Below are 23748 nucleotides of genomic sequence, written 5' to 3' on the forward strand. Positions count from 1 at the left end.
GGGAAGGGAAGGGAAGATAAGATGCCGGCAGCGCGGCGGGGACGCGGTGCGGCCGCCACTCCAGCGGCAGCCAGAACGCAGCGAGCCCGGCGAGAGCTGCCGCCGCCGTTGCCAAGCGAAGCGAACGGGCTGGGAACGCGGGGCGGCGGGCAGGGCCCCCCCACACCGGCAAGACACGGGCACCGCGGCCCCCGCCCCTCTCGGCCAGCCCCTCTCCCCCCCGCCACACCACGGCTGTGTCCCCCCCTCCCCTCCGCCCTCCCCGGGCCGCCGGCCTCCCGCGGCCCGGCCTCAGCGGCGCAGCCCCGGGGCCCGCCCCGGAGCCGCCGCCGGAGCCTGCTTACCTGGCGGGCCGTGCCCCCTGCGTCTCAGCGGCGGCGCTGGGCGGGGGCGGCCCCGGCGGCCATCCCCGGGCGGCCGCGCCGCTCTCCGCCGCGCCGCGCCGCGCCGTGCGAGCCGCCTCAGCGGTGTCAGCGGGCGGGAGCCCCGCGCGGCGCCGGGAGGGAGGGGAGGAAAGTCGGGGGCATGACCGAGCGCCGTCGGAAGTGCACGCGCGCCCGCCGCCCTGCCCGCGACGGCGGCGACACCTGCCGGCCGCGCCGCGCGCCGCCGGGAACGGGCCCCCCGCGCGCGCCGCCGCCAGCACAGGGCACCGCCGCGGGGAGCTGGTGCCACGGGCGCCGGGCATCGCCGGCCCGCGGACCGCGTTCACCGGGGACCCCGCGCCGGGCCTTGGGTCCGGCCGCACCGGGAGCCTGCGGCGGGCCGGCAGTAGGCATCGTGCGGCGGCTACCGGGCGGCACGTGCTTGGCAACCGGGTACCGGGCACGGGGCGGTGGGCAGCGGCGCTGGGCGCAGGGTGAGCTCCCAGTGCCGTGCACTGGGGGCCATGCACCGGGGGCCACGCACCGGAGCCTGGGTCAGGGCGCAGATCCGGATTCGGAGCTGGGTCTGTCTGGGTCAGGGCGCAGATCCGGATTCGGAGCTGGGTCCGGGTCAGGGCTCAGATCCGGATTCAGAGCTGGGTCTGTCTCTGGGTTTGGATCCACATTTGGATGAGGATTGGACCACTGTGTGGGTCTGCACTTGGATCTAGGACAGGATGTAGATCTAGATTTGGATCCACATCTGGATTTGCATTTGGAGCTGGATTCAGATCCTCATCTGGATCTGCATTTGCATCTGAGTCTGGAATACGCATCCAAAGGATGGAGGTGCCATGCCTAACCCTTAGCCATCCCACCACCAGCTGTGCCAGGAGGTGCTCAGCCCCCATGGGTGCTGCCCCCTTACCCTGCCCCGGGGAGCCTGGGGAGCCCCGGGGGGGGCAGCTGAGGTCTGCAGCAGCCGTGGCAGGAGCCCTGGCCTCTGAGCCGAGGGGAGGGACAAAATGGCAGCGGTCCCGCTGGCCTTGGCTGTTGCTCAGTGGTGCGTCTGGGGCTGAACGTGCTCCAAGGAGGAGCTGAGGTCAGGGAGGGGGATGAGTGCAGGAAACATATTAAGCGAGGAAAATTGGCTGCAGCCAGCACTGCTGCCTAATGCTCGCTTCGGATTTTCCTCTCCATCAGGTATTTGGTATAAGCTCTCGCTGCTCAGCGGTTGCAGCTGGTTAACCGCTTGCATCTCAGATGTGCCACCAGCCACCGGCACCCGCTCTGCACCAAGAGGGGTGGCACCCAGGACCCCTCCTGGCTTGTGTCCCTGGTGCTGACACCCAGCCTTGGCCACAGCGACGCTTGCAGGTATTTTAACGGGAAGATTGGGCTGTCACAGCCCAGCTGCTAATTTAAAATCCTGGTTTTCTATGAAAATAAAAGCCTCTCTCTTATTCCTGAACATGAGAGCCAAAGCGAAACTATGAGGAAGTGCCCTGTTTGCAGAACACACTGTGAAACGCACAAAGGAAACGAAGCGAAAACAGCGTTTTGCACGTTTTTTAGCCTCATTTTATCCGGGACTTGGAACTGCAGAAGGGAAATCTTTTCCAGCAGGATGTGCACAGCAGGGGGGTGCGTCAAGCTGCTGGTGTCCCTTTGGAGCAGGGCCACCTGCCTGCCAAGGGACAGCAACATCAGCGGGTCCCTGCTTAGTCCCTGAGGGGTGCCAGGTCCCTTGGGGGTCCCAGGGATGCGGGCTGGAGCAGCGTGTCCCCCCGTGGGGCTGGCCAGGCAGGGATGGCGGATGATGGCAGGAAATACCTGCTGCTCCGCCGCTTCCCTGGCCAAAGCGAACAAGAGGGAGAGTGTTTGGAGGGCGGCTGCGGCCGCGTGCGGCAGGAGGAGCCTCCAAGGGACACACGGGCCATTGTTCCTTGAGCGCGTGGGGCGGAAATTTGGGTGGGCCCGTTGTGTGCTGCCCTCCCAGCCCTGCCAGGGACTGGGCCCGGGCTGTGAGTGGGACCCAGGAGCTGCCGAAGTGGATGGTGCTGGGAAATTGTTAAACCCTGTGTCTGCTGGTTGAGCCGCTGGCGGCGGCAGTGGGATGGCCCTGGTGGGGGCAACCCACTCGAGGGGGCTCTTGCTCCTCGCAGCTGGAGCATGGCACATGCCCAAGAACTTTTAGCTTTTCCAGAGCTCCGACTGATCTTTGTCGTGGCCCTGCAGTAGTGCTGCTGCCTGTGCGCCCACACCCCTGCCAGCAGCTTTGCAGTAACCTGGAAAGACATTTAGTGTGGTCTGGTTTTGATCCACACTTTGCCATTTCTTTAAGCACTCCCTGGTGTTTTCCATTCACTTGTACAGCGCCTTTTACCACCAGCGCTCCCCTGTTTCTCTAAAAAGGGAGAAGAAGGCTTGCTGAATATGCCCAGCCTTGCAAATCCCCAGTTACACTTTGCAGGTCCTAGCAAACAGGCCCCCTTTGAGCAGCGCTGCTGTCAGCAGGAACGGGTTGCAGGCTCTCCCCAAAGCAGCTGGTCCTCCCTGCTGCCCTCGCAGGGGGAGCAGAGGTGTTTGCCTCACTGCTCCCACCCGAGCTCCCAGCCAGCTCCACTCTCCTTCCCCGCAACAACCGTCCCTGCACTGGCATCCTGATCTGAAAGTGTTTTCTTGGGCGGGAGGCTGCAAAAAGCAGGAGAGCAGAGGACGTGCTGCTCTCCTTCCTGGCCTCTGCGCTTTGCCCTTTCTCAGGAACCAGCCAGATTGTTTCCATTAGGAGAAGCTGAGGATCCAAGTATTTGTCAATGGCCAGGAGAAGATTTGCTGATCATAACTGCCGTTCCCTAGAATAATGTTGAACGAGGTGCTTGGCATGTAACCATCCTTTTATGGTAAAATTAGGGATAAACGCTTGGTGGATTTGCATTGGAAGTTGATTGATACATGGCATTAATGCACACGTAGATAATTTTGTATTTTGAGATTGCTGAGCAAGGAATAATTTTTATTTTGGGTCAAAGATAAGGGCATTGTGTTGAGATGAAATATGCAGGGTTTTTGATCAGTGTCACAGGCGGTGCATTTCTCTTTGCTGGGTAAGGTGATGGCAGGCCCGCATTAGCCATTCCTGCCCTTGCTTTTAAGTGCTTTGGGTCGGTGCCCGATGCAAGGAGTAATCCCCCACTGTCACTTAATGCCAGGATGCAGTTCCAACTTTCTGAGCATTGGAGTTTCCCATTATTAAAAAAAAAAAAAAAAGAAAAGAAGAAGAAACCTCTCTTTTATTTTATTTTTGTGCAGGCAGAAGGCTGTGCCACTAAGAAACATTAACTAAATAAAGCAGTGCGGCTCAATCATTACGGGAAAGGTGCGGGCAGAGTGTTGCCAAGCCAGCAATGCCTTTCAAACCCACCTCTGGCAGCCTCGACTGAAGCCGTCAGCAGCACCTCGGCCTTCCCATGCTCAGCACCGGCCCCTGCCCTTGCGCCAGCCCTCGCAGCACATCCTGGGTCAGGTGGCACAGCCGGTGTCACACCGGGAGGTGACAGGGCTCTTGGCTCCCTTGCATTGCTCAACCTTTCCGGGTTGCTGTGTGCTGAATGCAGCCAGGCTTTTGGGAAGCTGGAGCCTGGGGTATGTACACCTCAGCCGGGTATCTGTTCCCTTTGCAGCAAGGACATGGGCTCAATGCCCTTGGGGACTCAGCAGTAGAGAGGGGCTCCCCTTTGGGTCCCCAAGCCACAAGGGCCAAGGAGCTGGGGGCTACTTGCTAATGCATCAGCACAAGGCACCCCCAGACATGAGAGGTCAGCCAGCCAGCCAGCCAGCTCCCAGAGGTGGGTGACTTCCAGCTGGAGCACGTGGGCTGTTTCAGCAGGGGCAGGCAGCAGGAGGCGATGCCATTTGTGGGGTAAAGGGAGCTCTAATGAGAGGGAATCATGCAGATGTTAATTAGGCAGTCAGTGAGATCCTCAGGTGCAGATAACTCAGCAAAAGCACTGGGCCATTTGCATGCAGGAGACGGCAAGCGATCATGTCCCAGAGACATGAAGTGAACGCACCAGCATCCCTCCTTGCCCCTTTGGTCGGGTCCCAGGGCCACCGAAGCCAGCAGGGCAGGGGCTGGCGGTAGCAGGCTGCATGGCAAACCCCCTCCTCCTCCTCCACTAAAGCGGGTGGTGGGAATTAAAAAGGAAGGAGAAGGAGGAGGGAGCAGAGCTAAGTAGCAAAATAAGCTGTGCTACAAAACGCCTCGAGCAGTAACTTGTGCTTGAGGCCATCCCTGCTGTGTGGCCGAGTGGCTTTTTCCAGACCTGGCAGGAGAAGCCCGGAGGGGTGGGAAGGGAGACGGGTGTGAGGGAAGGAGGGAGATGGCCCCAGCCCGAGCAGAGCAAACGTGCATTTGAGCCTCAATAGGTTTCAGAGGCTGCAGCGTGTTTCGGGGATGAAAGCTGCCCTGGGGCCCCTCCCAGCAAGCAGCAGCGCTGCAAGTAAGCTGCGGGCATCGCGTTTGTCTGGCTGGCGACTTCCTTGTTACGCTGAAAATGGTATTAAAAAAAAAAAAAAGCAAAAAGAAAAAAAAAGCAAAACCTACAATAACAAAAAATATAGCACCAGCCCCCCTCCACCCCCCATCTCCACCCCCCAACAACAACCAAGAAAGGCAAGATCTTTCACAAGCCCGGAAGATGTCACCATAGAAACAGAAATCAGACCCACTCCAAGGATCCTGCCGCCTGGGAAGGCGATAAAATGTTTTCTATCGATTGCTGTCGGGAAAGTCACTGCTGATAAGCCATCCGAGGAGAAATGGAGCAGGGACGCAGGGACGTGGGAGCTCTTTAAATGAGCCTCCAGATGGTCCCTCGTCTGCCCCTGCACGACGGTCGGGGGCTGAGGGACCCCAGGCTCACTGGGGGCGGCTGCTCTGCCCCGAGCTGGTGCCAGTGTATGTGTGCAGAAGAGGAGGTGTGAGTGCTTCATGCCTTCGGTGTGGCGATGTGTGCGTGCCCTGGCTGTTACAAGCACGCAGTGGGAAGCCCGCTGTCCGCTCTCCCATTTGCTTTTGCTGCAGAGCAGCTGTTCCTGGCAAAAACATGCCTTGTCAGGGCGGCCAGCAGAGGCGGCTGAACTTTCCCTTGGCTCCTGGCATGGCATTGCTGGGGTTTGGCACCCTCCTGCCTCCCCTTGGTAGCGGCAGTGATACACCCCGTGGTGCCTGCCAGCCTTGTGCCCTCGCAGGACTCGGGTCCCCAGTCCCCATCTGCACGCAGGCGGCTGCTCTGCAGCTGGGAGCATCCCTGCGGCTGCAGCGCCGGCCGGGAGGTGTGGGATCTTCCTGAAGGCTCTTCCCAGGGTGCTGCACAGCGCTGGGGCCTGGCTTGCAAGCCCTTTGAAGAGATGGAAAATCCTATTATCTGCTCATTCTTCTCGCAGTGTGAAGCCTCAGAGCATTCAGCAGCAGCCGAGTGTGGTCTGATGCCTGCAGCCCTGTGCTGCCTCTGCTCCCGCCCGTGCTGGAAGGTACTGGGTCACCATGGATGGGCATCGCTTCACATCCCCGGATCCACACTGGAGCTCGGGGATACAGCTCTCCCCATGATCCCATTTGTAGCATCCAGCAGTGGGGTGCAGAGGATGGGTGTGCAGGGAAGCAGAGTGGGGGGGCTGTGGGTGGATCCACCCTCTCTGTGGGGAGCTGAGGCTACTGCTGCAGCCTGGAAAGCCTCATGTCATTAGGGCCGGGAAGGTGGTAACCCATCTTGCATGCTCCATCCCCACGGCATCTTTGCTGCCAGTAATTGGCAGCAATAAAAGAGGCAGTTAATCCAGGCCAGCGTGGGACGCAGGCACATTGATGTCTGCGGTGAAAGGCACCCTGGCAAGGAGGACCTGGGGAAGAATACGCTCCTGGGCACAATCTGCAGCCGTGGAGAGCTGGTTGGGTGCCACGGGGAGCATTTGCTGGGGATTTTGTTAATGATGCAGGCACAGCCTTCCCAGCTTGGCCTGTGCTAAAGCCCTGGCTCGCACAAGCTCAGGCTGTTTGGCTTGAACTTAGACCAGCTGCTTTCCACTGGCTGGTGGATTTTTGTCTTGTTACTGGGTGGCTCTGTGTGGGAGATGAACAAAGGAGCAGTTAGTGGGTGATTTCACCCTGCGGGGTTGTTTTTGGAGGAGGAAGGAAGGGTTAAACCGGCTCTTGTTACTCAGTTATTTTAAGATGGTAGCTCTGAAGGTACCGCAAGAGGATTTCTCTGCATATGGGAAGATGGAATTTAATGAATATTGACAAGAGCCATTCACCAAAACAGGCTCATTTGCTAATGAAAGCCAGACCTGGTGACTCCCCAGGGAGGGACGGCTTTGGGAAAGCTGGGAATGAGGCAATGGGAAAGCCAGGGCTCCCTCTCCCATACTCCTGGTTCTTATGAAACCAGGCTGCATTTGGGATTGATTTTCCCAGCACAGAATAAGCTTTGGCTTATTTGCCTTGTGAGTGCAGGATGCCCAGGACTGGCCCTCATGGCAGTGAAGCAACGGCCCCATCCCTGCCCAGGGACCTGGGTCCATGTCACCCGTCACCCCCCAGGCACCGACATCCCAGTGTCAGGCAGAGGCTGGGACAAGTGCGATGACAGCAAAGCCAGGCCCTGACTGATGGCAATGGGGTACAGCAGGGCAGGACAGAGGTGCAGGGCTTTGCCCTCCAGCTCGGACCACAGTCAGGGGTCCACATGCAGTGAAGTCTCCTTTCATGAGTGGAGACGTTTCCTTCCAGCCCATGTAATCTGTTAGGTTTTCTAGCACCTATTTAACTCAAACACGCACCGAGGTGGTGAGAGAAGAATATTTTTGTCAGAGTTTTGTGTTTTCCCCTCTATGCTTGCAATTAGAAGCAGAAAAGAGCCAAGACACCTCTGAGACCAGACCCTTCGACAACATAGCACATGGAGAACAAACCTAATTTCTGTGGTTGGCAGCTGGTATTTCCCTCTCACTGCCGGCTCTGTGCCCTGGAGCCGAGCTGAGCTCACTGTCGCACAGTGCTGAGGGCTGCCCAAAACTCCATGGGCACAGCCAGGGGCTTGGGCATCGCCCGGGGGCAGCTGGGGCTGCCAGACCAGGACCTGCCTGGCGATTTCCCTGGGCGCACAGGAGGCCATCACTGGGCTGAGCCACTGCCAGTTGGCAAGTGTGACCTTGCAGGCATGCCGGTACCTGCAGCTGCCTCCCAGCCTCCAGAATCACTAGTCTGGACTTGCTGGGCTGTAAGCTTGACTCTGAGATTTAGAGTTTGACAAAAAGTCCAGCTGTTTCCCACTGTGTGTCCCCAGCTTCCTGGAAAGCCATGAAAGATGGCAAGCCCAGTCGTCATCCTGCTCTATTGCAGCATCGGTGCAGTGCAGTGACTGGTCCCTGCCGTGGGGAGGGGTCGGCTTAATTTGTTGGACAGGTTTTTTTCCTTCTAAAAGGCGGCATCACATCCCCCAGCTTTCTGGTGCGGCTGCAGGGCTGCTCCCGGAGCAGGGGGGCTGAGCGGGATGCAATTGGAAAAAAGGAAGATTTTGATCCCCCGCCAAGACCACACAATCCCGTCCAAGTTCACACTGGCAGATAATGAGCTTTAATGAGCAGGCCACACTAATTGGTAAGTGATCCCAGAACCGTCTGTGGCAGAGGCGAGGGAAGAGCAGCGGCAGCTTCGGGCGAGGAGGGGGCCAGGGCTGTGCTGCCCGCAGCGCTCTGGAGGGCAGGGGCTGCTGGAGCTGGGGCTGCCCGGAGCAAGGGCTGGGGCTGCCTGCAGCAGGGGCTTTGCCTGCCCGGTGTGGGGGCTGCCCGCTGGGCTGCCGGCGGGGATTGCAGGCAGGACCGTGAGCTGGGTTTGCAAGCAAGAGCATGAGCAGGGTGTGCAAGATCTCCCTTCCCTGGTGCCCAGCCAGCTCTGCAGACACCGCCAGGGTGAGATGCATGGGCAAGAAGAGCCATGGGAACACCTGTGCCTCCTGCTCCCAGCTCTTTAGTGGGTAAGAAATGGGGTGCAGGGAGCTGAGGGAGCTGGAGGCTTTCGCACCATAGGGTGATGAGTGGCCAGAGGCCAGTTGGCACCCACGGCCCTTGAACCCAGAGCAGGGCAGGGTGAGCCCAGGTGGCTGGCCCAAGTGGGCAGACGTATGACAATGTCAAGGCTGTCCTAACTGAACATCATCGTAAATTCCCCTCTCAAATGGAGTGGAAAAATGCTATTAAGCTAATATAACACCACAGGGGAAGGATGTCCTGCCACCACGGCCTCCAGGGATTTGGGCTGTAATGAAGGGAAGGAGCAGGAGATGACAGCAGCCGGTGTGCTTGGGGTGGTGGGACAACAGACCAGCTCAGGCTCACCCAGTCCCGCTTTGCTGTGCCCTGCCTCGGTTTCCCCATGTGACCAAGGGGCAGCAAAATCAAGGACGGCAGCAGGATCCTGCACCCCCTGGGTGCCTTGGTGCCATGTGAGGTGTATGAGGCACCTTGCTTAAATAGAAACATGTCGAGGAGGGCAGCTGGAACTGGGGGTCACCCAGACTGTGGGATTTGGGGTGCCTGTGCCAGCTGGCTAGCAGGAGCTGGGGAGCAACACAGGCTGGGGGCTGCCGGTGTTGCTGCGAGGGGCTGCCTTGATTGATGCTGGAAAACACGATGCCGGCTGATGTGGGCAGCGCCTGGCAAGGGAAGAGGATGTTTGTCAGTTGCCTCGGGGGTGCAGGGCTGGCAGAGGATTACGAAGCGGCGAAGGCAGCAGGGTGAGGTCTGCCAGCACCCCAAGGGACAGGGCAGCGTGGTGGAGGAGCACAAACCCCACAAGCCCCATTAGTAGGAACCAGCCCGACCATGGTTAGATGGGACCACCCGCACCCAGGGCAGGCAGGGCTCTGCCCAGGGGAGCTCAGGCACCCCGGGGTGTGAGCAGGAGCCTGGAGAGCAGAGGGGTGGTCTCTCCCCAGCTGCAGGTGCTCTACCAGGTCCCTGCAGCAGTCTTGCTGCCTTCCCAACACTAAGTGGCAGCCTCTGCCCGGCTTTGGGGCAGCCCCCGGGCAGGGGCAACCTCGGGGAGGGAGGGGCTGCAGCATCCCCTGGGTGCCTGGGCTCCCAACCTGGCTGAGACCTGCCTGGGTGCAGATCACGCTGGGGGTCCTGCCTGGGGATGTCCTCACCCACACAGCCATGGGTGTTCAGGCTGAGCCCTGCTTGGGGTCAGATCGGGTCAATGCTGCCTGCTAGGAGGGAGATAAGAAGCAGGGTTGGCAGCTGTTGGTACCATCTGCTGAATTAGAATCACAATGCACTAAACAAATAGTGTCTTGGGATAAAAACGTGCTGCTTAAGGCAAGGAGGTATTTCTGCTGCAGGTATTGCTATGACCTGGTAACCCACCGTGGAGATTTGCAATGCTGTAAAGAAGCGCAGGGATACAAATGAATCCTGGGAGATGTATCCTGCCCATGTGCGTGTCCGTGTGTCCATGCCTATGGAAGCACGTTGGGTCTTGTGCTGATAAAGTGCTGATGCTTTGGGGAAATTCTGCTCTGGATTCTCTGCATCACAGAATGGGGACAGGGGGGAGAGGAATAAAAATCACTGGGGGTGGTGGAAGCCACCAGTTCAGCCCAGTGTGAGAGATCAGAGAGACAGGCAGCGTGACACAGGGCAGCCCCTGCTCCCTCCCAGGTGTTGCCCTTGGCACGATACCAGAATTTATCGTGGGGAATTGCACCCAGCTTATCAAGATAGTGATGTGCAGAGCAGAAACTCGTGCTCCCACACCAAGCTGCTGCTGGTTCCACAGCCTTTCCTGTGCCATTGGGGCACAAAATTCTGCGTGGGAAGTCAGGATCTCTCCAGCCGTGGTCTACTCCAGCAGGTGCAGGTAATAAAATCCTGCACAGACCTTCTAGAACAGCCAGAGCAGGCTGTATGATATATGCACCTCAGCTCTGTAGTCATCTAGAGGGGTAAGTGCAACCTGCAGGGCTGGGGACAGGTTTTCCGCTGGGCTGGGGACAGGTAGAGCTGATGGTCACCTGAGGACGTGCTGGCTTTGGAAGGTCCCCAGCCGGCCCTGCTCCCAGGAGCCGGTGCCACCGCTCCGCAGCTGTGAATGCCGATAAAGCACGGCCTGGCTGCCAGCTCACACACGTGTAAGCCCCTCAATGCTGATGCTTTGTCACAGCTAAGCACTCACGCTGGGTTTAACACAGCCGAGTTGGCTGGCATGCATTCCATTCCACATTTATCCCTTCCAGTTTTGGAGCAACCAGCCGCTCATAACCATTCACCCTACTGCAAACAGCCCGGGGCTGAGCTCAGTGCCTGCTCGCTCTGTCCTGCGCCACCCACACTTGGGAAGGCTGCATCTCCTGCAAGCTAAATGAGATACATGATAAACCCACCAAAATCCTGGAGAAACCCAGCCTGCAGCAGGCCCGGGAGGTCTCTGGGGAGATCCCTTCTTCCTGGTATCCGGTGATAGCTCTCGTGGGAATGGTTCAGAGCTGCACCAGGGGAGCTTCAGGCTGGACATGAGGAAGCATTTCTTTACTGAGAGGGTGGTCAAACCCTGGGACAGGCTTCCTGGAGAGGCGGTCGGTGCCCCAAGCCTGTCAGTGTTTAAGAGGCATCTGGACAATGCCCTTAATAACATGCTTTACCTTTTGGTCAGCTGTGAAGTAGTCAGGCAGTGGGAATAGGTGATCCTTGTAGGGCCCTTCCAACTGAAAATATTCTATTCTGTATTTTGAAACTCATTCCCACAGCCACCTCAAAACCCCTTTAACTTTACATATCTCCCTCATCCCCATGCCCGAGCTCAGGCTGCTGAGTTATTTCCATCGCCGATGGACAATTTGTGGCCGCCTGCCACCGCTCAGAGGACAGGGATGCTCAGATGAACCATCCAGCTTCTCCCCTGCCTCCCTGGTGTAAATCAACACAACGCAGGCAATTTCAGCAGGGCTGATTTACACCGGCAGAAGGACGCTCCAAAGTACAGCCATGATTTAGCAATCCCATTAGGACGTTGCCACTTCTGCAGAAGAGGTGCAGCAGGTCGGTTTGTCTTCTTCTGAAGAGAAAGATGCAGTGATGAGCAGTGATGGCACTGGCAGCTGGCCATGCTGCTGCTCCCTGGCTGACTCCGGCAGGATCAGTGCTCTGAGAACACAGCTTCATCCCGGGAAGGTAAAACCTCTTCTGTGATTTATAGCAGGCAGGAGAAGCCAGTCCCATCTGCTACCCCAGGCACCTACTTTTTTTTTTTTTTTTTTTTTTTTTTTATTAAAGCATGAAACCTAACTGCGAGAAACAACAGACCTGCAGGAAAAGTGTCTTTCATGGGCATGGTTCTTGGGGAGGAAAAAGCTGCAAAGCGGTGGGAGCTGAATTTACCTCCGTGGGAGCCCTGGAGAAGATGAGCATTATTTTGCTTAAGGGAGAGTGGGGCAGACAAGCCAAAAATGTCACCCAGAAAAAAGAAAATCTCCTCTCAATGCTCTCTTATCCTCCTTTCCGAATTCTTCCTCTGGTCCCCATCCACACTGAGTGCATTTTACTCTACATGATGCTCTGCAGATGGTGCTTGTGCACACAAGCAGAGCACGGCCACACAAATCACCCTTCGGCCAGGCTAACAAATGACTAAACAACTGCAAAGGCACTTTGCAGCATCATTTTTTCAACAGATTTAGCAGCAGAGTGGCTTTTACAGTGCCGCTCTCCCTTCCGTCGCTTTATCCAGCCTCCATAACATACCACCCCCTCAAGAAAAATAGAGGAAAGCAGTTTAAAAAACAGGCCATTTCAGAGAAACAGCACCCACATACAAAATGGTTCCTGAAGGGCTGCTGCAGCCTGCCATACTCGGATTTAAAGGCCAGGCAATTAGCGCAACACGCTGGGAGAGCACTTAAAGCAGTGCTCAGGTAGGAGGTTTGCCACTATTTTGGGGCGCTGAGGCTGGGAGCAGGCACTGAGCTCAGTGTGGGGGTCAGGGGGAGGTCTGCAGGTCCCACTGCTGGGAAGGGGTTGCTGAAGATGAGGAAGACCTCTTGAGGATGCACCTGGGGGCAACGAGCATCAGCTGCAGCTCCTGGGCTGGGTGCTGAGTGGTCTACTTGAAGGAGCACCTGGAAAACATCTGGGTGGCTTGGGCTGACACAGATAGCAGCAGCCCAGCAAGCAGAAGGATGTTAAACTTTCCGCAGGCAAAACCTGTCTCTGCCCTGGCTTGGCCAGCTTTCCGCCTCTGCCTTGTTCATCTCAGCAGTGGCTTCAATGTTGTGAGCTTCTCCATGGATTTTCTGGGGGAAGGTTCCTGCTGCAGCACCCCAGCGAACAGCCCGGCTCCATCAAGCACAGCCTCTCCTGCCTTGCTTGGGCACCCCCAAAGGCTGGTTTACAACCTCATGGCACCATTGTTGCCAGGAGCAGCACATCTTGCACATCTTCCCTTACTTCTTGGCAGCAACATCACCAGGATGCCCTGTCCTCACCCCTGAGGTGGGCGACCCGCGGGGCCACCCCTTCCCCACCACTGCTCACCTTGTGGCTGAAGAAGAGCTGCTCAGGGACAGCTGATGGGGGAAAAGGGGGTTTTAACCCAAGGTTGACCACAGGGAAAAAGGCTTTCCTGTGGAAGTGTTACTTGAGATTAATTGAGCCACAGGGAAATTATTTGTATTTGCCAAATCAGTCCCCTGCTGCTCATCAATACTTGACCTGGGCACGTGGCTAGCATTGAGCTTTCCTGGTGGTGTACCCCAAAACCTGCTCCTGTTTCCCTTTCCCGTGGCTTTCACCCATTTCCCCTGTCCCAAAGACTCCCAAGACTGTTGCCAGGTAGACGTGTCTTCTGGGCAGCGTAGTTTGCTTCCCCAGCCCTCCCCTCGGCTTCTGCCTGCTGTGTCTCATGGCTTTGGGGCCCCCCATCTCCCTTCCCCAGGCTGCCCTGGCTCAGATCTGCGGTGCTGCCAGAGCCCTGCCCGGTGCCGGGGTGGCTGTGGGTCCCTGCCCCATGGCAGTGCCCTCTCAGTGCTCTCTTCTTGGGGCAGTTTAGCCACATTTCTATTCCTTTTTGCAGCTTGTTGTAACAAATGTCCTCAGGTTCTGTTTTTTAGTGCTTAAATATTTCATATGTGTGATGGTGTGCCTGCATGGCAGCCAGCGGTGGGGTTCTGTGGGTTATCCATCCCCCCTTTCCCCTCACCTCTGCTGTCGGCAGGATTAGGCTGAGCTGCCAGCTCCTCTCCTGGGTGTCCCCAAGCTCAGCCCTGTCATCAGCTGCATTTTGGGGGGGGGGGCAAGAGGGAAGCTGGGGGGAAGAGGGGCTGTGAGCTCTGGAGAGGATGCAGGGTATCCCAAGACGTGCAGCCCCCAGGGTAGGGTTTGACCTCCATGATGCAAATCCTTCTCCTTTCTCCACCTCCCTGATCTTTCCCTTCCTCCTCCAGGAAAGCAAAATTTTGGTGGCTCATCTCCCACAGAGCTTGGGCTGGCGTGATGCCGTGCCAGCAACCACAGCCTTGGAGAGCCAAGGACATGCCGTCCCTCCAGGGAAACTCCCTGAAAAGCCAAAGCCAGGCTGGCACCATGTCCAGTGTGCTCAGAAGAGGCTGGATTTACTGCTGACCATAATAATCATGTAATACCACAGCCTTGCCGTGCGCCCTTGGTCACATCTCTTGTTTCCAGCACTCCCCAGCGATGACGATGTTGGAGACCATGGGTGAAAATATAAGCATGATGGAGAGGTGGAGCATGAGACTGCTGGCCACACACTGTGCTCCTGGCAAGGCTGGGAGCTGCAGACATGTAACACTGCTTCTCCCTCGTGGTCTCTAGGATTAGCTTAATAGCACGGGGAAATAACAGGATGAAAAATTCACTCCCCTCCAAGCACTAAAAGCCAAGTTTCAAGGTTAATTGTCTGCCCTGTAGGAATAGCTTTTGCACGCTGCAAGGGGCTTAATTAGTGTCATTTTAGCCAAGCAGAGAGAGCACGCCCTGAACCCATACCGCATGCCCTCAAGCCTATTTTCCTCTCCGTGTGCTGGGTGGAGAGGTGATAGCTTGCAGGCAGCTTCCCTCCACCAGGACCCGGCAGGTCTGGATCTGGGGCTGATCATAAAATCCCAAGATGCTTCTCGAAGCTGGAGTGCTGCTGTGACCTCGTGCCCCATCCCTGCACCCACTGCACCCCTGGGTCCCGCACCCAGTGCTTTGTGAGCCTGCTTGGGTTGCTCCATCATGCTGTAAGCTGATGGAGCAGAGGAAAAGCATCTGGATGTGACTGCATGGGGAATATCCAATGTGTTGTGGGGTGAAAGGCAATGTTTAAAGAATGCTGGAGTAGGCTTGCAGTGGGTGCAGAGGCCTCAGAGTCCTGCCCAACACCACAGAGGCAATGCCTATGTGCCATGCATTGATGTGCTGCAAAGTGGCTGGATCCTGCCTCCTTCCCCACATGCACCCATGTCCCCTGGCCAAGGGGGCACCCATCCCCACTGAGCACCTGCCTGGGAGAAAAAGCACAGGCTGCCAGGCCTGGCTTTAATGAGAGGCACAAGGAGATGGAGGTAATTTCTTTTCCCAGTTAGCGTTGCCCTGCATGCCCCTACCAGCTGTGGGACATGCCCACTCTCCATACAGCTGAGACAAGCTTGCAGCCCAGTGCCAATCCCCAGCAGCTGGTGCAGGGTCAGACACCCGAGGGAGGAGGAGACACGGCTGCTCTGAGCTCTGCCCTGAAAATCAGGGCTGGTGCCAGCAGCAGGGTCTCTGGTAGCACAGGGGCAGCCTGTCCACAAGGGTGACCCAGCATTTTCCCAGCCCAGGGCAGCTGCTTCCCATCACAGCATCCTTGGCAGTGAGGGGAGCAGGTCCCTGGGTGCCCCCACAGGGGGTCCCCATGCCCTGGCACGGACCTGTCCCCGAGCGTGGTTTTCCATCAGCTGGCATCCATCCTCACTGGGCTCCAGTTGCAGAGCCCGCAGGGACAGCCACGACCTCCTGCACAATCCAGGCCAGGAGGCCTCCCTGGATGCCTGCCCGTCTGGGCTGGAGCAGACCTTGGAGAGCCTGTTGGGATTTAAAGTTTTCCCCATACTGAAGAATTCATGGCAGCCCCCACTAAACCCATCTGCTGGCAAAGCCTCCTTAGTCCTGCTCCAGCCACGCTCCCAGCTGGGCTGTCCTCCTCCCGCTGCTGCCGTGCCCATGTCCCGTGCCCTGCCATGGGGGTGCGGCGGCTGGGGGATGCCGCGGCTGGGGGTTGCTGGGTCCGCTCTGTGCTCCCAGCCCCTCTCCAGCCTCTCCTCCTTCCCCCTCTGCCCTTTGGATTCAATTTCTCCCCCCAGCAGCTGATGTCCAAATGGGGTCCCAGGGGCAACAAACCACAGAAGAAAACATCCGTCCCGATGGTGGGGGCTGGCACGGAGCCGCTGCACCCCTGCCCGGGCAGCAAGCAGCAGCCCAGCCAGTTGCCCTTTTAATGGGGAGCTGCAAAAAAACCCAGTTCTTGGCAAGTGGGTGATGCTGCAGGCAGAGACTCTGGCAAATGGGCCATCTGGGTTTTGGTGATTCCAGGTGGTTTCTGGCTTCTCCTGGTGTGGGAAGAAGGATGTGTGGAGGAGGGAGCAGGGACAGCATCTTGTCTTTAGCAATAAGGGGATTCAATGCCTTAAACTTTAAACAAGGCAAACAGTCTGCTTTTGGTTTAGGTGGGGAAAGCCCCAGACCTTTTGTTTCAGACCCTGTTTTCTACAATGCAAAGATCAGTTTGTGCTTGGTGTTCTTCATCTTGCTGGAAGAGAGAAGGAAGAGAACAAAAAAGTTGGTTCCAGCAGCTTCCTTTTGCTGAAGTGCCTTGCATCGGCAGCCAGCAATGCCCCCCAGCTCCCAGTCTGCCTGTGGGGAGGGTCATGGCAGCAAAACCTGGTTGCTGGATTTGGGGGGCTACGAGGGCTGAGGCAGGAGCACCCCCTGCCCCATGGCTGGGTGAGGAGGGGTCAGTGGGGCAGCTGGTGCTCACAGCTCGCCCTCCCCTCCTGCCGTTGCAATTCAGGGCTTCAGGCTCATGGTGGTGAGGAGCGATGTATTTTTAATTCATTTAAGGGAATTAAGCTCGTCTGTGTCTGACTGCTCACATCGCCTCCACTTTCATTAATTTCTGAGCTGCTCGCCTGGTTTCCTTTGGCTCTGACAGGGGTTTGGCATCGCAAGGAGACCAATTTCCTGCAAATTCAACATGCCTGTGGCTGGAGAGCAGCAGGAGACCCCTTTAGTAGTGTCCTTGTAGTGGGGGGTACTTTTGGTCACCCTTCACGTCAGTCCTACGGGGACCTTCTGCCTCGTGACCAGCCGCTGATTCAGGGCTGGCACAGGGACCTGGCCTTGCTGGGAGCTGGCAGCGCTGGTACGGGGCAGTAGCTGAGCGGGACCAGTTCATCCTGGCAGAAAAAAGCGTCTGGCCAAAGGCTGGGTGGAAGTGGGACAGAAAGCCCCTGGAATGCACTGGGGAGAAGGTGGGAAAGGCTCTGCTGGGCTTCTACATCCCTTCTGCTTTTAGTATCTGTCCAGCCCCGGGTGAGCGCAATGCCCTGGCCAGTGCCATGCCCCTTGCCAGTGGGACACGAGGGCAGAGCTATCGCCCACTGCGCGCTGCCGGGAGGGCACTGCTGGGAGCCGGGGAGCTTGCTGGCCACAGGGCTTCTGCCCTGCCGCGGTCCCCAACCTTCCTCCCAGGATCCCCGACCTTCTTTCCGCCTTCCTTTTGAGATGCTTCTGTGATGCAGCCCGTAAACAGCCGCAAAAGCGGAGGGGAAAGAAGAGAAGATAAAAATAACAGCAGCAGGAGTGGGTTTGAAGTAAATAAAAGCAAAACATCAAAGAGGAGGGGGAGTGACACTGTGAGGAGGTATTTATAGCCGGCTCTGCTCTTCCTCAGGATAAACCTGCCTGCCCCATGGAAGCCTCTTCCCTGGCCCCTGCGAGCGCATGTCTGTGTCCGAGACCTGCCGGTTACCCCTTCCCCAGGAGCTCCCCGGCGGTGTAAGTCTGGAGGCACAGCACATCTCTGCAGCTTTTAGAGGCCACTCGGGGAAGGGCTGGTGCCCCAAATAGGTTCCGAGCCCAGCTCCCCGTGGCGCTGAGCACCAGGGCCGGGCGCCCACTGCGGGGGCTGTCACGTGCAGCACGAAGCAGCCCCCACTGGCAGGCTTTGCCCCCCCGCCCCCCGCACCAAGTCCTCGAAGAGAGGATTTTTCTCTCCACAGCCCTCCTGGGTGTCACATCAGAGAGCAAGCCTGATTGCTGGGGAAAAGCTGGCCACCAGCGGAGTGAGGGATTAGAGATGTCCGTGGAGGTTGATGCTGGGCACTGTGACTCAGCTTCCTCCATCACCCCCTCCATCATCTCTGCTGCCTGCTGCGACAAGCATTAGGTGAGCATCTGGATGGCTTGGCATCCGACACCTGGCTGCTTGGCTAACAAGGACACCGTAATTCTATGTATCTGGAGCAATGCCCCATATCTTTGGGCTGATGATATGCAGGGAATTGTTTTGGGGGCAGGTTCAGCCCTCTGCAGCTTGCACCATATGGGCAAACATGCTGGGGCTGCACAGGGTGGTTTGTAGGTGCAGAGAGGACTGGGAGGCACAGGTAGCGTTAGGGAAAGCTGCCTGGCCTCTTTGGATGGACCCAGGGGGCAATGGTGTTTGTTTCCCACCTCTGGCATGGGACATGTTTGTGGCCCAGGGATGTGGTAGCAGTGACCTTTTCAGCTGGCCTCTGCTTTGGGAAGCCTCAGCTTCTTTTAAAGCATCTGTCCTCATGAAAGGTACTTTGGAGGGATTTCAATGGTTTGGGGGATTTAGGGCTTTGGGGGAGAGCAGATTGGCAATAAACACTCCAGCCAGCTGGGAAGAGTCAGGACCTTCTGGAGAAGAGAAAGCCAGGAGGATTTCCACCCTCCTGGAGCCCTGAAACCTCCTCCCTCCTTGCAACCACCTACCAGGCTGGGTGAGCAGCCGCTGCTCTGCGGGCTACGCTAGCAAGTGCTTCTGCACACCCTCGCTGCTACTCTCTAATCAGACACGGGGCTTGCAATTAAGTGACATGGAGTACCCTGGGGACAGAGTTGCTGTTTGAGCCAAGCTCAGATGAGTTCAGGGAGGGAGAGACCTGATTTCCTACTTAGCAAACAGGTCACGATCGGTGGATTCATTGATCCCAGAAAGTAAAGCCTCCGCTTCATTAGAGACATGCTGGTGGTGATGAACGTGGCCTCAGGGAGTGGAGAAGCTGTTGTGAATCCTTCCCTAAATGTTGTCTCCACCAGGCTCAGCACAGATGCCAGGAAGCTTCTCCGACAGCATGGCTTCCTTCTGAGGGAGCCTGCCCCTTCCCTCAGCACTCATCGCACGCGTGGCTCCCTGGGCACTGAGCTCCCTGGGAATAGGCTGAGGCTGGAAAGATGCAGCTCAGTGCCTCTGGGTCTTCCCCCTCCCTCCGCGGTTCTCCCCACCGATGCGTGGTGAGGGCACAATGCCCTGGGTTAAAGCAATGCAAGCTGTGGCCAGGGCAGAGCACAGAGGCGAGACCTGCAGGGGAGGTCCCCAGCCCCACGCTGCTGACATAAGGTGTACCTGGAGTCAGCTGGGGGGTTCCCAGCGCCTGGGCTATTTGTGAGGGATGTTCCCCTAGAAGCATGGACACAGCACTGGAGAGCTGGTTCAGGTGCAGGCAGCATGGGCAGGGCAGAGAGGAGGCAGCCCCAGGTGATCAGGACACACTGATGCTTGGCAAGATCCTTGTGCAAGGTCCTGCCCGCTCTGCTCCTGAACCAGGACCTCGTGTACGCAAAATGTTTTGACTGTAAAGGCAAGGGGACTGTTGTTATTCCCCTTTGCCTGCAGGAAGGACAGATCCTGCTCTGTCCTCTGTTACATTTCTGATTTGCCCTCCGCAGATCAGCTCTCCCCGGAGGGAGTTTTCCTCGCTGGCTCCTGCCAAGAGTTACTGGCAATAACTTCTCGGTGCCCTTCAGTGCAGCTGCTCAAGACAGCAGATGGGGACGTGGGCTGTAGCTGTGCCAGACTGGTTGCTCTGCTGGGCTTATGCAAGTAGCTCCATCTACACCCAAAGTTCCCATTCCCTCCTGTAAATATGCATTGAGAGCCTGGTGTAGTTACTGGGAGCACAGCGGGAACGGTTTCACCAGGGGTGAGCGTTGCCCACGAGCTGGAGCAGGGCCCTGTACCGTCCCCTTCCCTCCATCACGACTCTGCACATAACTAGCACGGTAACAACACCCACAAGTGAAAAAGCAAGGCAAGGACTGCGAGCCTTCGACGTGGAAATTTTGGAGGTTTTCCTGGCTCTCTGCATGAGGGGAGCACAGGATACACGACGGCTTTTAAGAAGGTTTCTGCTCCAGGGAATCAAGCTATGCTGCCGGTTCGGGGCAGGGATGTGTCATCCTGCTCCTGCGGGTGTTAGGACTTCTTGTTGCTAATTCTTTCAAGAAAGAAAACATCTCCCGTGGGCAAACCTGCCTGGCAGGACGCCCTGACGCCAACACAGGCATCCTCAGCTTGCAACAGCAACAAGCCTCCCACGCCGTGGCACGTCCCCTTCGCAGGGGCTGTTCCGCAACTGCTCCAGGGGCAGATCTCGAGCTCCCAAGTGTTTGGCTCTGGTTTCTGGCTCATGCTGATACACAGAGGAATGGAAGCAAAGCATCCTCTTTCCGGCCTGGCTTTCAGTTTAGGAGCATCTCAGTCTTTTGGAGAATTTAGGAACATGGAGTTGATCTTGGTTGCTGCCTGCGTCCAAGGGAACGCAAGAAGCAGTCAGGGCACGAAGAGAGGGAAAGGAGCAGCTGTCTCTCCGGATTTACAGGGATCAGCAGCCGAGTGAGTCCCCGGCATTAACCAGGGTGTAACAGGGAGCAGAGTCTGACTCACATACCATATGTTCCCAATCCACTGCGTTCAATCAAGCCTAATAAAATTGATAGGGGAGCATTGAAAATCTCGTGATTAATTCTTTATGATCTGTAATAGGGGAGCTGTGTGCCAATTACTCATAAACTGTAAATCATTCATCAGAATATAAATAGAGCTAACCTCCAGCACAAACACTAGAGGATTTCCAATAGGATTGCAGGTCTGGATTGCAGCATTGCACCGCTGGTGACAATGTGTTATCTGATGGAAGACAGAAGAGTACCTGCAATTTTGCAGCTTCTGCCCAAGGTTTCAGCTCTGTGCTCCCGTGTTATTTGCTTCCCTCTAGGCTGGCAATGCTGTCCTTTACCGTGTGTTTTGATGCTCTGTCCTTGATCTCCGCGACCCATCAGTACAAGCTCTTGCAGGCTTGCAAGGGTTAAACCCACAGGGATCAGCTTTATTTCAGGTCAGGCCTGAACACCAGGACCATGACACAGCCCTCAGGAAAGGGGACACAAAGGATTGGGAAAAAGGTCCCAGCCCCACACTGTGCCCATGGGACCTCTGTATCAGCAAGGGATGAAGCTGGGGTGGGACCAGGTGGATTGCAAGCTCAGATATGAGAAACCAAGACTGCCAGCAGAAAGCAGCCCTTCCCAGGGACCCCAACGGCTTGCTGGGGACCATGATAAAGTCTGGTCTGCCTGGCTGGAGCAATAGGCAAGAGAGCAGTTATGGGAGCTGCCAGCAAGCAGGAGGGGTCATGAGCTTGTCCCGCTTTGTGGAGGATGGCAGCAAGAGCCACCATTGGCGAGTGGAAGCTGCGGGTGCTTTATATCCCCTTTCTTCCTTTTTCTCAGCAAGGAAACCAATCCTTTGGCCTGGAAGCTTTCTCCTGGGCTTGTAAGGGGAGACGTCTCTCTGTGCTTAAGCTGACCTGGCTGCAGCTTCCCAGCCAGTGCCCCATTTCTAAGGGAAATCCACCCGATGGCACTCCTTGCCCTGGATTTCCACATGCTGGGAGTCCCCCGGGTCTCCTTGTGTTTGAAATGCTCCTGAACAAACTGCAGCTTGCTGAGCCACAGTGACCTGCTAACGTGCAGGCAGCGAGCATCCTTCACCAGCCTGACGCACACATGCACTGCTGAGCTGCGCGCGATGAACATGTCAAACACATGGAAACCCTCCAGTGCTGCTGCAGCAGATGCCAGCAGAAGCAACGGCGGCTGGACCATCCCTGTGTGCTGTTAACAGCTGTCAACCAGCGAGCCGGCTCCAACCCTCCCTCCGACAGGGCAGCTCATCCCTGCCGTTACGAACGGCCTCGTTTAAGTGCTTTCTGCCCACGGAGGCATTTGCAACTCCATATTCATCGGTGACCTCTTGGGGTTGTGGTGGGATTTCAAAGGGCGCTGGAGGGGTTCAAGCTGACAAGGGACTTGGGAAAGCCGAGGGCAATGCCCTCTTCCTTAGCTCAGTGCTCAGAAACAGAGAGCTGGATAAAAGGCACGCCACGGGGAGAAGGGGAGGGATGGGGACACAAAGAAAAATCCAACCCTGCAGAAAGCCCTCTTTGTCTCCTTCACAGCTGCTGAGATGTTTCTGAAGTGGGATGGAGGCTGGTGCGGAGGGGCCCCACCACTGCAAACACCCCCTGTTCCTCTTATGTGGAAAATGTTCCCTGGACAGGAGACTTGGCAGTGGGAACAGCGTGGGGGTTCCAGTGTGATTCCCTGCTCAAAATGCAGGCGAGCTGGTGGTAGGGCATTGGGGTCCTGCAGCACATGCCTTCACTGGGTGCTCCCCAACATGGGGTAACAGGACAGACATGTCCACGACAGCCCAGCTCTGCTGGCCTCGAGCGAGGAGCCAGCGAGACAGCTCACCCCACTGCACCTCCTCACCATCCATCCCTCACTCCATTCCCTGGCCCCTGCCACCACATCCTTGTCCTTTCCCAGCTGGCAGCATTGGCAGCACCGGAATGTTCTCCCCTTGCAGCAGGGAGGATGGTTTGGAGAAGGTTTGTCTGTGTTAATTCCCTCCCTGGGGGAATGTTTCCTCCTCTCTGAACGCAGCCATCGTGCTTTTCCCACTTCGTCCCTTTCGCCTTTCCCGCTGCCCCAAGCACCCAGCTGGTGGGACTCACAAAATAAACATCCTCCCATCTGCTCCCGCGCCCCAGCCTGGGAGATGACAGAGGTGATAATTACACACTCGGCACAGCAAAATTATCCAGCGTGAGGGAGAAGAGGCCGGAAGCAGCTGGAAATCATCCACCATGGGGAATGTTGCTCCCACCCACGGCGCCGTCATGCGCGTCTCACCCCAAACGGGCCCAGTGCTGCAATTTATACCGTGAAGGTGCTCCTCGGGCCCTGGTGGGGTGCGGTCCAGCCCTGTGCAAGCACCCCCGAGTGCAGGAGCTGACCCTGCTGGCGGGAGGTGGGGATGTGCTGGTGCAGCGAGGGGTAGCGAGGGGTTTGGAGCGGCAGAACTAAGGAAAGCCGGTTTCCTGTGGAGCTGAGAGCTGTAGCTGGGCCCCCCTGGGTCTGCTGAAGTGCATCCTCCAAGGATGCCATTTTACTGGGGAGGGCTTTGTGTGAGCCATCACTCACGGCACATTTTTGGTGCCTGCCAGGGCAGGAGCACTCAGACACTCCCGTGAGACCTCTGGGAGGGACACCTGCAGCTTATTCATGAGGCTTCCCTCACATCAAACTCCTTTCTGAAGAAAATTTATTTCCCCTCAAAGGAGGGTCTGCAAAAGCAGATGGTCCATGCAGGGACCCTCAGAGGTCTGCAGCAATGGTGCTACCTGATTTCCTATGCACAGGCAGGGCCAGGACTGCCGCCCACGATGTGCATCAACCAGAAACATCTTTGAAAGGAGTGAAGAAGAGAAATATTAGTAGTAATAATAACAGCAATAAAAATAAATACCACACCTGCTGAAGGGAGTAGGCTGCAATGAATTGTCCTTAAAATACATCCAGACTTGATGGCTTTACATTTTTCCCTGGAGTGAGTAATACTGGGCAAGCAACATTTAATTTCCACAGCCTTTCCAGCACCAGAAAGCCACTGGTGCCGTTTCCCTCCCTCTGGCCCTGGTGTGAGCACTGAACACGGGCAGCACAGGCAGAGAGACAGGGACTGGCAGGGGGACGGGTAGGGGGGACAGGGACAGGCAGGGGGACAGAGAAAATTAGGAGGGCCGGGGCCAGGCAGGGGGCCAGGCAGGAGGATAGGAACAGGCAGAGGGGCTGGGGCCAGGCAGGGAGATGGGGCCAGGCAGGAGGCCAGATAGGAGGACAGGCAGGGGGGACAGGCAGGGGGACAGGGCCCGGCAGGGGGACAGAGACAATGAGGGGGACCAGGGCC

General features: G+C 57.2%; 1 protein-coding gene across 4 annotated transcripts in view; it reads right to left on the reverse strand.

The window, feature by feature from the left end:
- The window catches only part of RAI1 (retinoic acid induced 1), a 100336-nt gene extending 76623 nt beyond the window's left edge, over positions 1-23713 (reverse strand). For 3 of the 4 annotated variants that reach the window (XM_080386514.1, XM_080386512.1, XM_080386513.1), the window contains exon 1: positions 345-23713. The gene's annotated coding sequence lies outside the window, so the exon portion shown is untranslated. The remainder of the gene's footprint in view (positions 1-344) is intronic. The other variant, XM_080386516.1, reaches the window with a different exon arrangement.
- Between the last annotated feature and the right edge of the window lie 35 nt (positions 23714-23748).

Source organism: Falco punctatus (assembly GCF_963210335.1).
Source record: "Falco punctatus genome assembly, chromosome: 4".
Taxonomy (NCBI): Eukaryota; Metazoa; Chordata; class Aves; order Falconiformes; family Falconidae; genus Falco; species Falco punctatus.